Source organism: Olea europaea, chromosome 18, assembly GCF_002742605.1.
Source record: "Olea europaea var. sylvestris chromosome 18, O_europaea_v1, whole genome shotgun sequence".
Lineage (NCBI taxonomy): Eukaryota > Viridiplantae > Streptophyta > Magnoliopsida > Lamiales > Oleaceae > Olea > Olea europaea.
The window spans coordinates 10,855,047-10,861,963 of NC_036254.1; the positions used below are offsets into that span (position 1 = coordinate 10,855,047).

The 6,917-nt window shown below is 33.2% G+C and overlaps 1 long non-coding RNA gene across 1 annotated transcript; it reads right to left on the minus strand.

The window, feature by feature from the left end:
• Positions 1-851: 851 nt before the first annotated feature.
• LOC111366474 lies at positions 852-1,519 on the minus strand. The gene is made up of 2 exons (XR_002697661.1): positions 1,428-1,519; positions 852-1,254 (listed from the first exon to the last, which is right to left on the minus strand). It is a non-coding gene; the product is annotated as an uncharacterized LOC111366474 (long non-coding RNA).
• Positions 1,520-6,917: the final 5,398 nt, after the last annotated feature.

The window sequence follows — 6,917 nt, forward strand, 5'->3', positions numbered from 1 at the left end:
TTCTCCCAATGCATGCTGAATACTTATATGTCAACGTATCCAGTGCTCCCAACAGTGTCAAACTTTTCCTCAATCTTGAGACCTATTGATAACTACTCGGCTACATAAAAAAAATCTTCACATTTACAATACTTGAACCTTTAACTTCAAGTTTATGATTATTAGTCGTGACGACATCATGAGCATCTAATAGCTTATAATCCTCAAAGCAGTCCTTGTGTGGGCATATATGATTACACATCCAAAATCCAAGAGTTACTTGAAGAGTCGTAATTTGTGACACAATAATCACTATCAATATCATCATCAACCATGATCGTAGAATCGGAGGCCTCTTTAGATTCTAGACTCTTCTTTACTTTAAGATGATATGTCAACTTCTCACATTTTGCCTTAATGTGTCCTTTCTTGTGGCGGGTATTAACACTTGGCATTTCTCCTATAATGACATTGAGAATGATCCCTCCGAACATTATTTCTTCCTCGCGATTTACCACGCCTCCTTTCAGACTTTGTCTAGAGTGCTTGATTTAAAACCTTCTTCACTATCAAAGTAGATTTACCAACTAGTAACGTGGTCACCAATGTCTCATATGACTTAGGTAAGGAAGACAACAAAATTATTATCTTATCTTTGTCCCCAATTTTTGACATCAATATTAAACAACTCAGTTCACACTTATTCAAATGATTCCTAAGATCAGCGTCCTCATCTATCTTCAAATCATATAATTATTTTCTCAGATATAAACATAACATAAAACATATCAGGATCTTTTAGCATTTTGAATAACTTAAAATGCAAATTTCTTATTCAAAACACTATAATTTACCTAAGCAATCATGCTACGTGGTCAAAGTCAATGACTGAAAAGTATTTCCAAATTACACTTGACAATTTTTCATTGAAGAAAGGGGAAAAAAAAATCATAAAAATACTCAATTATTAGCTGCCACATCAGTCTATTTTTTTATTCCCTATTTGTTCAACATTATTCTTACCTAAGTACAAGCCAATCTAATGGTGTTGACTGTCTCCAGTTTCAATTCTTCCAACTCCGCTTCTTCATGCCTTGTGACATCTTACCTTACAAATCTTTGTAAAGTCCCTATTGCAAGAGAACAACTTCAACTGTACTTCACAAAATATTTAAATTATTTTTCTTGCCAAATCGTTTACCCTCAAACTTTGTACATGCCATCATCTTTGAAGCAGTATCCCGAGTTTGAATTTTGAGCTCCGAAACCAGTAGACTTCGCAGGATGAAGGCAGAAAATGAACAAGAACCAATGAGAGGTAGATTAGGGACGAGAAAAACGAATTGCAGAGAACGGGTCACATGAACCACCAAAATCAAACCAATAAAATGAAATAGAGATATCAAATTAAGCACAAATAAATATGTAATCTTTAAATTCAAGATTACCACGTCAATCTGCAGAAATTTTCGGTGCTCGCAAGCGACAGAGATAGGTGGAAGAAAGGGATTCTATGGGGGCTCAAGAGAGAGAACTTAGAGCATCTCCAACCACAACACCATTGCACCATTTTGCACCATTTTTTGGTGCAAAATTGCTCCAACCCAACATCAAACTTTGCACCATTTTTCACCAAAATGGTGCAAAGTGTAAAAGTCCCTTTTGCCCTTATTTAACATTTTCCAAATAAATTTGTTGAGGGTATTTATGTCATTTGTGCTATATATTTTTTAATACAATAAATTATTATTATTTTTATTAATATTAATATTAATATTATTTGTATTTGTATTTAAAATAATTTTAAATGTAAGACATAATAATTAATAAATTAATTAAAAAATGAAAACAATTTAAAATACATCAAACACGATTATTTATTAAAATTAATATGAAATATATTAAATAGCGACATACATACGATAATCTAATTTTATTTTTAAAAAAAGGATACATTAAAAGTGCATTAATCGATCGTTTGTGGGATGAACATATGAATTCTAAGAATTAAATTGTAAAAATTTAGCTACTTCGTAATATCGTCTATCCAAATTCGAAATGCATTGTACTATTTTCTGATAGCATGATTTCATATTTTCGTTGTTGTAGTATTTTTATTAATTGTTCTATATTTTTTATATTTATTAATAAATTTAATATTTTTCGTAATTTAACGTAATTATTTATTTATTAATTTATGTATTTATGAAATAATTAAATAAATAATATTTCGAATAAATAAATTATAAAGAATAAAAAAAGGAAGAAAATGGTAAAACACTGTTCATTTGGTGTAATTTTTGGTGTAATGGTTGGAGATGAATTTTAGTTTGGTGCAAGATTTGATGCAAAATTTGGTGCAAAATGGTGCAAAATTTGATGCTGGGTTGGAGATGGCCTTAGAAGTGATTGCTTTTCTCTCTGTGCTGTTTTATTAGAGAGATATTTATGAAAAGGAGTTAACCAGTTAATGAATAGTGAATATCCGGTTAGAGTATGAAATGGGAGACCATAGAAATGAACAGTGAAGGTTGGTTCCCTCTTTTATATAAGTGCAATGATTTTAGCAAGTTTTAAAACTTCAAGTCATAATATTTTGGGTTCTATGGATATATTCACATTATACTTTTAGAAATTGTGTTTTATTAGGCCAAAATTATGTACTCAGTAGTACATAAGAGAAATAAAGAAAAAAAAATTACTAGATTTTTGTGTCACCCAGAAATTTCTCAATGTCACCCTCTAGGGTATGCATTTTGAGAGAGATGTAAAATTCAATCGAACAAATATTAATTTTAAAAAACTGTGAGGCCATATGGCTAACACTTGTAGATATTGTTAGTTTAATATCCTTTTTTTCAGTAGTATTTTGAAAAAACGACATTATGAATTGACATGCTACAATTTGAAATGATTATCTAAGGTTTCATGAACATATAGAACGTCACAAATTACATACTCAATGGTTTAGGTATAGTAAGACGCAATTCATGATGTGATCAAAATATGTCGTTTACAATCTCAGTACATGAAGTTGGACACTTTATGTTGATAAAATTACATTGTTCTTATTAAGATTTCTCTATATTTGGCAGTAAGAACAATAATGTGTTTTTTGATGCACATTAAATGGGAACCGCATAGATAACTCATTTGTGATCGTTCGAAATGAGACTCTATCAAACAATTCAACTAAATCCTGAGTGAGTAATATACTTTTGATTGCTAGTTCAAGTTTTTTGAAGTAACAATGAGTGAAATCTTAATTAGAAGATTGATCTTGGTGCTTTGGGAATCACGTCGAAACAATTAGAGATCATATACTTGTGATAGTGAAATCCATTAATCATCAAGATGAGACGATCATCACTCTAAGATATTTTAGATAGACAATTGAACCTGTGCTCAGTAGTTTGATGATGAGATCGTTGGACTCTATATTGTTATTTGATCACAACTGATTCATCTTATGAAAATGGAACTTAGAGGGTAATAATGTTGAAGGACAAAACGGTTATTTTATCATTTTCAACTTATTAATGGTCCAATGGAGGTTGACTTGTGGAACAATAATCGGAGGATATTTTCATCGGATCATAATTTACTTCTATAACTATCACTTGACTCGACAATGGAATCTCGATTTTTGGTACAATGAGCCGAGATTAATAGATATATCTCAATTGGTTAAGAGTTGACCCAATTAGAAACATCTATTGTAGCTTAAGTCTTGTTGGTCTGGTTAGGTCCCTTTCTTAACTACAATAAAGGTGTGACTTAATTGGTCTACTACAATTAAGTCCAAAGAAATTTGTGCAATTATAAAACCCTAATTGAGTGTTATAAATATGTCCTTTATGGACACATTTTCACTTAGTTTTTAGGGTCAGCCATATTTTTATTTACCAAAGAGGGAGGCACCTAAAGAACACAAGGGATAAGATATAAGGGAAAAAGCACTTGGCTAGGCCACTAAAATCTCCTTCAAGGTTATCATTTTCCTTTTATGTGGTAGAATTTAAGACATCCAATGATCTCAAGGAGATCAAAGATCTTTTATTTATTTACATTTAATCTTCAAAGGAAAACTAATTTCCTATTTTGATGATTAAATCCAATAACCAACAAATGGTATCAGAGCCAAGGTTGTTAAGAGCCTTGAGTAGGATTAAGTGCTTCGAATCCTAGTATAAAATGCATTTTTAGTAAGGGCGGTGTTAGTTTATTTAATTTGACATGTTTACTACTTTATATGCTTAAAGAAGATGTTTATACATAATCACTTTTGGCCCTTGAATTTTTTTTTTTTCTTCCCATTGTAATTCATTCCATTTGTCTTTCTTTTCTCTAGAAAAATTGTAAGCCATGCATCATTAGGGTTTTGTACATATTTTTCATACTTCAACACTTGTGTATTAAAAGAAGATGAAGTTTTTTGGGTTCATACATTTTTCGTTTCTGGTTCTTGTTAGAGAAATGGAAGGAGATAGAAATAGGACAAACAAAATGCAAAAACCATTGTAGAATTACAAGTGGCGGCAATAGCAACTATCGAGATCGGAGTGGCTACAATCGCTGCATCCAAATGCAACAGCTGCTACAGGTTGTGATAGCTGCTTCTGTTGCCTGTCGCGACAGCCATAGCTACTGCAAATGTAGCAGCGGCGCTTGCTACTGCTGTTTGCAGTCGCCATTGCCACTCGACGGCTGCAGCTATGGTGGCCTCTTTTGATGTTGCTACTGTCGATGTCATTGTAGGAGATGGATGGTGGATGTGATACATGGCGAATTTTCCAGGATTTGTGAAATTAGGTTATTTTTGAGTTTTTGTGCTTTTCTTTATGACTTGGGCAAATATTTTTGGATAAGGGCTTTTGATTTAAGGATTGCGACTCAAAAATTAAATGGACTCAATTTTTGAATATTGAATGGGTTGGATTACAAGGAAATTGAAGAATTCGGGCGAAAATTGCTTTATGGATGATGAATGAATGTATGATTATCACATGTCATGTAGATTAAATTGAACACCACCCAGTGCACTAAACATATGCATTGGTATTGGATTTTTTTTTATCACTCTAAATTAATTAGAGGTGGTTAAAAAATTATATTTAACAATTTAGTGCCATTATAATTGTTTATATTTGGCACATTAATTATAAAATCAAAATCCAATTGTTCAAAATAATAAGCGGGGGAAGGTTTATAGCATGTATAAACTTGCGGCCTCCTCCTTCATCCAATTTATTATTAAAATACGTATGTCTGGTATCGAATTACATCGGTCTCCCTAAAGGAATTATTCTAGATTAACTGAAATTGAATCTTATAATATAAAGTTTTTAAAATTGGATAATCGGCTGATTATCCTATAGATAACATCTCATATATTTTGGATAATTTAAAAATTATTTGCAGAGGTTGTTACACTTATATATGAATTTATTTTTGGAGGACTTCCAGTAGAAGGTTCCAACAAAATATTTATAAGTCAAATAATAATAAATCCTCATTTTTATTGTGGCATGAGATGCCTAACTCCATCAAATGAGTGGGAGTGTTCCAACTTTGTGATGAGGACAAATCAAAAATCGAATTAGTGAATAAATCAACGCAACAATCTTCCCATATAAAGTGGCAACTCTTATTTATTGGTTGTGAACAAAATATTTGTAATCAAAATATAAGTTATGTCACACTACACTTCTCAGTACAAATACCCAATTTATATTGTCACAAGTAATTATAATTACTTTAATTCATATGCTCAAATACTCAATAATAAATAAATACATTAATCGGATAAAATCACAATTTGTTTATTATAAATTATTATTTATTATAACAAAATATAATATATGGACACACAACCCCACAGTCTCCACTCCCTCCGTACTTTGTTTATATTTTTTATTATTTTAACCCCAAACCTTAGATCTCTCTCTTTTATTTGCACATGCAAACACGTATTGAAAGCACAGGTCAGCAGCTACAGAAACTACCCAAGAGCCATTAACTTAGGTTGTACACGCCGCAAGAAGATAAGTAGAAGAAGCCGAAACAAAGAGAACCAATGCTAAAAGGAACTCATAAATAAGGAATGGGTGGAGAAGACACGGCTTCCAAATAAAAGAGACGAGATTGGGAGTATCCCTATGCTGCAGGCCAGTGGTGGTATCACGAAATTGATACCTGTTAGACATTATGTTGTCAAACGACCCCCGGGCGATGATGAGAACCAATTTTATCAGTCGACATAAATGACTGAACGATAATTCAACATCAAATAATGGATGAACCGACCAAACGTTGCCTTACCTATTGGACGGCTAATATTCTTTGTGGCTTGTTGATTTCTTCCATTGGAAGTTAACCCTAGTCGAGCCTACTTACCATATCCCGACTTACCTTATGTTGGCCACTTGACTTACTATATATATTGGTGTTTTTGCCTTTGTTGGTACGGTCCAAAAGTTGAACCCGTGAGTTGAAGAAACTGCCGTGTCCAAGCCGTGTCCAAGCCGTGTCTTCTGTCTTCATCTTCTTCGTGATTTCTTCTCCACCCAAATTGCTTGAGTCTTTGTGAACCTTACCTGAGTGGTATCCATCCTAAGTGTGTGGATTTAATCAACCAAGCAAGAGAAGAAAGCAACCATAGGAAGAAGAGGCGCCGGCGGGTGGTTCATTCCAGTTTTGATGTTGAATTCGGTTTTAATGGTTAACTGAGCCCGGGAATCAGCGTGAGCAGCTAGAGGAAGGTCCTAACATCTGGTATCAGAGCTTGGGTGGCAAAAAAGGCTCAAAATCGGCTGATTTTCACACTTTCAACTTAGAACTCGAATCTGAAAATTTGCAATTACTCACAAACCGTAGCTCGGTTGGACAAACGGAGGCCATACCCATCATCAGCAGGCCGAGGCGCTCCGGGACAGGCG